Here is a 9,998-nt window from a genome sequence, read left to right as displayed (position 1 = left end):
TCTAAGACTCTCTGTGTCTTGGCAGAATGATTTTGCAGCTATACCTTTGGACTGCTGGTCTACAGAGCTGGCTCTTACTTCCAGGCACACAGCATGTGGCCGGTACCTTCCCATCTGATGACAAAAGAGACTAGGGGTCAGCCTTCAGTCTTCCGTGGAAGCCCTCTGAGCGCCGCGGCCAGACAGCTAGTGGAGGCAGACTCTTCTCTACCCAAAGAGGGATGCAAGCCAGCAAATGACCCAGTCAGCAGTAGACTGAGGTTTTCCCAAGGCACCGGGAGACTGTGAAGGCAGGTGCCGGGGACAGTAATAGGCTAGACAATGTGCGGCCATCCTAGGACACTGTAGCCCAAGATTATGAGCGAGTGCCGAGATGTGGTTCAGTAACTGGGTAAGATCCCAGAACCCAGCTTGTTGCTTGTCAACGCTGTGGTTGCTGGGCAGGAAGACGGGAATCATGTTTAGAAAGCACCAGCTCAGCCCCTGCCTCCCACTTAGCACTGCCACATAGGTTTAGGGTTGTTTTTAAAGTGAAACTCAGCACTAACGCTTGACAGGAGACTTCAGTTCGTTCCAGCGCTTCCACCCTGGGGATGTGAAGATGGGGCTCCGGTGCCTAGGCTGTCCTCCTGCCGGCTAACCACTTTTTATTAAGAACAGACGGTCTTTCCCATGCGGCCTGGTTCCATGTCCTTCCCTGTCCCAGGCCTTTTCCAGAGAAATGGACTGCCTCTTAAACCATGAAGCATGAAGCTCCCTTCCCTGCCCCTAACTGCCCCTTCTAGGGACACTTCGAGGCTCCCAGATAGAGGAATTATGCCTCTCCAAATCTGATCCCTGGGAGGATGGCCCAGTACCTTGTGCCAGAGCCCCATGTGTGCAAAACTCCTGCAGGCTGTGCCGCCCACACCCTGCTCCTTGGCCTCCTGCAAGATCAGAATCTAGCCCTCGCATAGAATCTTGTATTTCACACTGCAAGTCTCAACATAAGCCAGTGTGTTGACTTGAAAAATAAATACCACAAACAAAGCCAGGGGAAAGGGCTGGGCATGGAAAGTCCAGAACCATATCAATAAGCCTTTGCCGCTCGCTCACCTTTTGGATCTGTAAACAGAGCTGTTCAGGCCAGAGGTGGGAAGCTGCAGAGGGGGCTAGGTTCTGACCCACTTGGAGACTCATCATGGGGTTGCCAGCATTTGGTGAGGCCAAGTCGGAACAAATTCATACCTTGCTGATAGCACCCGTCTATTGCTTAGCAAATTTCCATTCAGAAAGGATATTTTCAACCATAATAGATTATAAAGGATACTCGGGAAAGAAAAGTACATTTCTTTAAAGCAACTAATAAAGGCTGAAACTATGACACTTCCTTTCCCTCCATGTTGCTGAAGAGTTAAACAAACAAAACACAAGTGTTTTTAAACATGGCCTGTCCCTTTCTAGGGACACAGGTGTGGGGCACTGTCCATTTCCACTTTTTAGTAAAGCCCAGAGCCATCTAGCTGGTCTTATCTACAAGGGCAGCCTTCCTGAGCTCTGCGGACGCGCTGCAGGGCACCACAGCCCCTTCCAGAGATTGCTCTGGAGCCTGGGGCCTGGAGGCTGCTCTGGACAGAAGGGACTCTTCTACAGAGGGCAATGGAGTGGCAGGCGGGGAGGGCAGCAGGGGGAGGCATGCAGTCATGGTGTCGGTAGGAGTGAGGGCTTCCTGTCATCTATGCCGAATGGTAGCCATAACAGTGCAACCAGAAACTGCCAGATAGTGGAGACCTGAGCTAGCTGCATGGCATAGGGAAGGAGGGGCTGGAACAGAGGGCAGCATGGCCATGAGATGATTGTCGAGAAGCCTCCTAGAGGAGGTACGAGCCTTGGGCTTGTGGTCACCACATTAAGACTGTGACCTGCCTTTCGGAGGGGGTCATGCAAGCACTTTCCTCATTCTCGCACCGGAACGCTGGGAAAGACACGATGACCCTGCTTGGTAGGTGGGGAGGCTCCTGTGGGAGTCAAGTCCAGTGCGAAAGTTACAGAGTGACTAATGGGTGGAGCAGACTCTGTGCTAAGGGGGACTAAGGGGACAATATCCCCAGCAGAGGCAGTCTGTGGACTCCCAAGCCTCTAGGAGATGTTGAAACTCAGTATCAGAACCTAGGGAGAAAACCTAGGAAAACCTGGGATATTCCTAGTCATTCAGGCCCAGGATAAAGTTGAATTTATATAGCAGGCACAATAATGGATTAGCAACCAAACAGTAATACACTGTAATAAGCATTATTAAAAATATGTGAAATGTTTATTCCATTTAATATTTTCAAACTGAATTTGACCACAGATTCTTGAAAACAAAGAAAGCACATTTTGTTTGTTTGTTTGAAACTGGGTCTCTTCTATTATGCAGCCCTGGCTGTCCTGGAACTTGCTCTTGAAGTTGGCTGGCCTCAAATTCACAGAAACCCACCTTCCTCTGCCTGCCAAGTGCTGGGGTCAATGGCATGGGCTACCACACCTGGCTTGCATTTGTGACTAACACACTAGGCCTTATCTCTGCTCTCCTGACCCTTGCCCAGTCACAACAATGTAGCTCGTGGTCCTACCTCCTGTCCTTGTCAGAACAAATGTCCTTTGGGAATCGAATCTGTCTACTTCTGCACTGAGACTCTCCCAGTACACAGTGGGCCAGTCTGCAAGTCTGTGCTCTGGATTGGATAAAAGGTACCTCTAACCCAGTGCCTCAAGACATAGCCCACTGGGGATATAGTCACATGTGTCCACAAGGAGAGTATCTGTGTGCCCTGGGAGGGGAAAGGGACAAAGAGCAGAATTACTGTGGGCAGGCTGCTTTGACCTTCCAAGACTTAGAAAGACAGACATCTGACCCATGGTGACCACAGGCAGTCTATGAACTTAGGCTGGAGATGGGTTAATTATCAAAAAAGGGTAGTGTGTCCATGATGCAGCAGTTTCTGGGCAGAAGGTTCCAGATCTTGCACACCTCCAGTGAGTTTATAGCTTTACCCTCCTCTGCCTGGGTAACCACCAGATGTTGACATAGCTCCTGTATCATCTGTTGTTCTGATGGGATTGCAGCCCCCACTTAAAACCATCCGTGGTGGGCTTCCCACAGACCTCCATACCCCAGTCCTCCCCAGCTACAAGACCCTTCCTGGATAGAGCCCCATCACCTCTGCCCACCTTGGCCCACTTCCACACTCTCCCCCCTTGAGCCTGTCTCCCCTTCTCGCCATGGCTTTTGAATTGTCTGCTGCCAACTCCAAAAGTCCTGGGGCCAGGACTGACTGTCCAGGTGTCTGCCAGAGCCTGAGGTGTCAAAGCCAGCAGGTGGCCTCTGTACCAGATAAGTGCAGATCGCAGAATGGATATGAGGTCTGAGAGCATCCCCATCCCCTCTAGGTGACTTCTGCTCCTGATTTCTTCATCTGTGTAGTGGGAGTAGGCATAACTGCCTTCCAGGTGAAAATACTTTGTTTCCTGGACGGTGAGTGCCAGTCCTAGGGTGGCATCCAAGGACATACCGGGATTGGTCTTCTCTGAAGTCTACCTCTGGCCACCAGCTTCTTATTTTCCATCAGCAATACCTACTTCTCCTGCCCTGGTGGACTTCCACCACCTGATTGAAGGCAGGCTTCCAGGAGACCAGAGGCCACTGTCCTGGCAGATGACATATGATAGGAGGGCTTTGCAAATCAGCAGGGGGCAAGCCAGTGACCCTTGGAAGCCTTGGGTGGCTCCTGGAAAGGACTTACATAAGCTGCAAGGTAAATACCTATAGGCCTGGACCCCAGACCTGTGGGAGAATCTCTAAATGCTAGGGCAGGGCAGGTAGTGGGACTCCTATGCTTCCTGTACTGGGCTCTCACTGCTGTCTGTACGCTTGCTGCAGGAAACTCCCTGCAGGTATTTCTTCCATACACCTTCAGGTAAGTGTGTGCAACAGCAGCGTCACAGACTGGCTTTCTCTCCTGGGCCTGCCACCGGCCAGGAAATGTGAACGTGGAAGGAAGGGACAAGTGTGTCTAACCTGCATCCCGTGGGCCGCATAAGTCCCAGGATAGCTATAAATGTGACCCAACACTTTTGCAGGTGACATCATCGTGCAATCTCAAAAGGCATCCCAGAGTGAACTATGACACATGCCCAGAAACTCCCAGTGGGGTTAGTAACATGCCAACTAGGGGCATCAACAAGTGCTTTGATAGTCCCCAGAATCACAGGAGTCTACTAAGGCCTGCACAGGCAGTGTCTCTGCTCTGTGTGCACTCATAGACACCAGTCAACACTTGGGAAGCAAGGAGAGAGGGTACAGAGGCATCCCAGAGCCAGGTGTGCACCCTCTGCTCTCATGGTGGGTGCAGGACAAGCCCTTGCATCTCTCTCCTCTGAAAGCAGTCTCCCAAATGAAATTCACTGTCCTCTGGGGCAAGTGACAGGGGACCATTTGAAAAGAGACGTTCCAGATGTCTAAGGGAGCCCAGATGAAAGTCTGTTCAAAAGTGATTCCTCTGGATATGTAGTTTAAAAAAAAAGACAAGTTTTCTTTTCTTGAAACCTTGGGAGCTCCAAGAACCCCAACTATTGGTTGTCTGTGTTCTCTGTGTTCACAGCGACTCTGCTGGCCCCTTACAAACCTTAGTTCTCTTTCCTAACCATTATTTCAAGATTTCAAGATCATTCTAAATGCCTAGTAGAATTAGGTTTATGGCAGAACATTTCAAGAGAGAGAAAGAGAGCAGAGAGGAAAGGAAAGGAGAGGAGAGGAGAGAGAGAGAGAGAGAGAGAGAGAGAGAGAGAGAGAGAGAGAGAACACCCCTGCATGTGCTGCATGTGGACTCTGGTCCTTGGAGCTTGGGATCTGTTGTACACCAGGTAACTAAGATCTCTTTCCACTGGCCACCCTGGCCATCTGGTACCTAGAGAAAGTCCTTCAGAGATGTAGCCCCATGAGCAGCCTCCAGTCACCCTTGCTCACTGATATAAACATGCCACCTAGCACAATACTGCCACTGGTAGGACAATGGTTTAATGCTGTCCCTGCCTGTTCCCCGGGTCATTCAGGAAATCATATAGGCAGGTCACTTTGCAAGTTCTTTTAATGTTTCCATTTATTTATTGTATGTGGCAGAGTGGCTGGTGTGTGTGTGTGTGTGTGTGTGTGTGTGTGTGTGTGTGTGTGTGTGTTTGCGCGCGCGCGTGTGTAGGCTATGGAGGTCAGAGGACAACTTTCAGGAGTTGGTTCTTTTCTTCCACCATGTGGAAGGTTCAAATACAAGCCATCAGAATTAGTGGCAAGCACCTTTACCCACTCAGTCATCTCCAGGGTTCCAATTTTGCAAGCTTTGAAGCATTTTACAAATGGCTATTTCCTGGCCAGATAGAGCAAGAAAAGGAGGGCTTGCCAGTAGACAAGTAGGGAATGTTCTGTGGGTGTCTGGAGGGTGGGGCAAAGTTCACCATAGGTATGAGGCTAATCAGCAAGGGTGGGTTTAAAAGTTCCTGAATGTTACAGTTTAATCGGGTCGGGTCCCCAGTTCCCGAGTTTAAAGTTTCCTTTCCCCCCCAGTAGGTTCTCCAGGGCGTTCATGGCCACAAATAGCATAGTGGCAGGCGCAGCGTGAGGACAGAGCGGAGGGCTGGCATAGCACACATTTCGTTCCCAAAGGAGCGGTATCCTGATGCGTTGGCACCCCGGGGGCCGTGTGCATTCCGTGAGCAGAGATCCAGGGAGGACGCAAACAAAGTGGCTGCGCTGGGCCGCAGCAACACCCCCTCCCTCCGCCGTTGGCAGTTGGCAGAACCCCAGCGCCTCAGCTGGATACAGTCAACCCCTCAATCCCCCAGCGTACTCAGAGGGGGTGCAGCCCGGGGCGGGGCAGGGGCTAAGGGTTGGAGCGGCGGCGCCTCCTCGCCACCGTCCCCGAAGTCCTTCACCTTCTTAGTTCCCCGCCCGCCACACTCACCCTGGCACCTCGGCCACCTGTTGCCGCGTGCCCCGGCTTGCTCTTTCTTTTCCCCCCATTTCTCATCCTGGTGCCCTGAAAATCAGATCTTTCCGGCTCGCCACCCCTGCGAACTCCCGGGACTCCGGGGTGCGCTCGGTGGCCTAAACCAGCTCACCGAGGGCACACGGCGGGAAAAGTTATACCCGACCCGCCACCTTGAACTTCAGTCCCGGTTGGTGTGCGGGGCTGGGAACTGTAGCGCGCGCGCTTCGGGGTGTACCCTTTCTGCAGGGCTTTCTCGCCCGTCGGGTGACCTTGAGCAGTCCCTACTCCTAACCAGCCTCAGTTTACTAACGAAGACCGTGGCCCCCGGGCACTAACTGGGCGTCGGGAAGAGCTGCCCCGGGCCTCTTCGGCCCCGCCCCGCCCCTCAGCAGCCAATCGTGCGCTGCCGTCTGGGGGGTGTGTCTCGCCCTGAGCCGCGGCCCCGGGCCTAGGGGGCGGGGTTTCCGGGGCGGTCACCTCGCCGCGGGACCCCGCAGGGGACGTCCGAGGGGCGGTGCGTGTCGTGGGGGCGCGGCTGGCACGGGCTCACGGAGGCGGTGCCGGTCCGGGGCCCGGGACGCGGCGGCCCCACGACAGGGGTGACGGGGGCGGAGGCAGCCGCTTGCGCCCCGCCTGGCGCCGCCTCCCCGGGCGCTCTGCCCTCGCGGACCCGCAGGCGGAGCGCAGCCTCAGGTGCTCGGGGGCGGGAGGGCACGCGCGGGGGCGGGAGCCAGGCGTCCCCTGTCCCGGGACAGTGAAGTAGGTGGACGGGGAGAGGAGGGGCTCTGTGGCGCATGCGCGCGGATCAGGGGCGCGGGTCTAGAGACCCACAGGCACCGGCGAGGGCACAAGCTGGGAACGCTTGCGACTCTCGGGGCCCGCGGGACTGTCCGCTACTTCGGGTCCCCGCAAGTGCCGAGCGCCGGCCCCGAACTCTGTTCGCAGCTGGTAGTGGGGCTGGGGGCTTCGCGGAGTCCTTGAATTGGAGCGACGCTGGGTCCTCTGGTTGTCCCCTGGAGGGGAGGGCCCACGGGCGGAGACATCGGGGAGCCTCCTTCCCACGGCGCGGTGCATTTGGGCGTCACCCACCGGGGGGCGTTTCCTGAGACCCTCAGGGATCTCAGAGGCGAGGTAACCTGAGGATCGGACAGACTGATTCTGGGATCACTGAGCCCGGCTACTCCTGTGGATCTGGAGAAACGCGGGTGGGTTCCTGTCACCAGCAGCCGACCCTCTTTGAGCACCAGTTCCCACATTGCGTCTGACCGTAGTGGGGAGATGGGGGACAGGCCCCAGCAGTAGGGTAGAGTCTGGCAAAGCCACCCTATGTCTCTGCCTCTCCAGAGCCCAGTGCCACAGCGGGCCCTGTGTAGGGCAACTTAAGTCTCTTCAGCACCTCTCGCTCGCTGCTCGGCCAGCCTGCTAGGGATAAAGGGAGCCTAGAGTGCCAGTGTGCTAGTCGGGAGGGTGCTCCAGTACCCGCTCCAACTATCCTGGAACAACTGCGCCCCTCCTTTTCCCAAACTTTTTTTTTTTTTAATTTAAAGGGAAGAAGGTTTTTTCTCTGCAGCTAAGATTCTAAGAAAACCTACAGTGTTATAATGTCTTATAGTCTTTGAGGGGCACTCTGTTGGAGTTGCTCACCCACCGCAAACTCAGCCCACTCCTTTCCCTTAAGGAAACCAGAACGGCCTCTTCCCTCCTAGCACTTCTTGAGGGAGGAACTCAGAACTTTCTTGGGCGACCCTGGAACACTGTAGTGGTTGCAGGCAGCAGGGTCACAGTGACTTTCCCAAGGTGGCGGAGAGTTGGGGGGGATCCAGAGAACATATTGTGACTGGTTCCTTCCTTAACGTCCTACAGCCAAGACTGAAGTTCAAGGCCCTATCTTCCCGGTGGAACTGACTTTTGTCACAAGTCAAGCTCAGGAACAAGACGCTGTCATCACAGGTAAAAAGAGGACTTGTGGAGCTTCCAGACTGAAATAGAAATTCTGTCTTTGGTTGCAGGAGGCAGGGGGGTTGGGTAGATTATTTTATGATAAAATAGTAAATGCATTTTCAGGGTTTGGAAAGCCAGGCAAATGGATGGAACCATGTTTCATTTCTGAGTGTGTGTTCCCTGGGAACCTCAGTTCTTTACGGCAGGCTGCTTTGGTGCTTTTTAAAAGGAGGTGGCATTGCTTTAGAAATAGTCTTACTGACTGGTTATACACTGACTGGTAAGGCTGGCCTGATGTCTTCTAGCTGTTTCCAGATAAATTTGACTACGTGGTCGGTGAGTTTCATCATCAGCCATGGCAGGGATGACCCCAAGAAACAGTCAGATGAATAGTCCTTAGTGGCCACATAAAAGTCCAGGGACATTGGTCCTGACGGTAAATGAAGGCAGTAGAAAGCAAAGTGTTTCTTTTCCCATATCTTAAACATGTATGGAAACACACCAGACTCCCAGTGCTTGTTAGTGGGGGAGGATCCTGTTATGTAGCCCATGCTAGCCTGGATCTTGCTGTGTAGCAGAGGCTATCCTTGAATATTTTATATTCCTGGTTCAATCTCCTAAGTACTGAAAGCTGAAGTCATTCTTTTTAACTTATGCTTGTCAAGCCTATTAATTAGAGAGCTCTAAAAATTGTGCACGTGTGTGTATGTATGTATGTATGTATGTATGTATGTATGTATGTGTTTAAAGGGTAGAAAGAGATGGGAGAAGAGAAAACATGTTTCTTCTACATAGACTTTGACAATGCTTTATTAGGTTGAGGGAAAATATTTTCATGTGAACAAAATGTATCTTTGCTTCATTTAAAGTGTCTGTATAATGTCCCACTAGGCTTAGATACAGTATTTAGCCAATGCATATATAGATAAATGTGAGTATATAATTCATTTGGTTCATGCTTACTGTGTAGCTGCTAGAGACTCCTGTGTCATTCATGAACAAGACAGTCATGGACTTGCTCATGAAACTAATTTTCATGCCAGAATATAGGAAACAGCTGGAGTTGGAGCTCAGTTGGTGTAGTGTTTGCCTAGTACACACTGTACCCTTGGTTTGATCCCACGCACTACATAAATCAGGTGTGGAGGGATGGCACATGCTTGTAATCCCAGCACTGAGGAGACAGAGGCAGGAGAATCAAAAATATATGATAAGTTTGAGGGTAGCCTGGGCCACATGGGACCTCGTCTCAAAAACAAATAAATAGACATGCTGGTGAATGTCTTTTATCCTTGTACTCAGGAGGCAGAGGCAGGAGGATCTCTGTGAGTTCAAGACCAGCTTGATCTACACAGAGTTTTAGACCAGCCAGTGCTATGCAGTAAGACCCTCTCTTAAAAAATAAAATAAGCAAACAATAACAACAAAGCTAACAAACAGACAAGCAAAAAAGAAGTTTAAAACTATCCTCATGATGGTTAAAAGATGAAGAAACTGGAATGCAGTGAGAGAATGGGTGTCTTAGCCATTTGTGCCTAGGGACCCTTGTGCCCCTTTTTTAATGTTATGATCATTTGTGGTTTTATAATACTGTTTGAAAAGATTTTATTAAAACATCGTTTGAAATGTCTCTTTGCTTGACATAAATAGATTTTTATTACAACAAATTCCCTTGCCCCTGTTTGCTCTTGCAGCCTCTGTGTGGGGTGTTGTTGTTAGTGGCTGATGTTTGTCCTAGCTTTGTGGCATTGCAGCTAAGGTCGTGGCCAGTTGAATGTCTGCTTTTGGTGGCAAAAGGGAGAGGGTCTCTGTTTTTATTTCTGATTTTGGCAGTTTGATAGGCACTGTTTTTAAAATTTCAATGGGCATGGTGGTGGTGCATGTCTTTAATCCTAGCACATGAGAGGCATTGGCAGATAGATCCCTGTGAGATCCACAGCCTGGTCTGCATAGTGAGTTTCAGGCTAACCAGGGCTACATAGAGAGACCCTGCCTCAAAAATAGATAGATAGATAGATAGATAGATAGATAGATAGATAGATAGATAGATAGATA

At 51.5% G+C, this 9,998-nt stretch overlaps 1 protein-coding gene across 1 annotated transcript in view; it reads left to right on the top strand.

Annotated features, from left to right (window-relative positions):
• The first annotated feature begins 6,845 nt into the window (after window positions 1–6,845).
• Window positions 6,846–9,998, top strand: part of Ppara (peroxisome proliferator activated receptor alpha) — a 61,365-nt gene continuing 58,212 nt past the window's right edge. The window contains exons 1-2 of the mRNA XM_005354396.3: window positions 6,846–7,207; window positions 7,866–7,952. The gene's annotated coding sequence lies outside the window, so the exon portion shown is untranslated. The remainder of the gene's footprint in view (window positions 7,208–7,865; window positions 7,953–9,998) is intronic.

Source organism: Microtus ochrogaster, chromosome 15 (assembly GCF_000317375.1).
Source record: "Microtus ochrogaster isolate Prairie Vole_2 chromosome 15, MicOch1.0, whole genome shotgun sequence".
In the NCBI taxonomy this organism is placed as follows: Eukaryota; Metazoa; Chordata; class Mammalia; order Rodentia; family Cricetidae; genus Microtus; species Microtus ochrogaster.
This window is presented reverse-complemented; position numbering and strand designations above follow the sequence as displayed.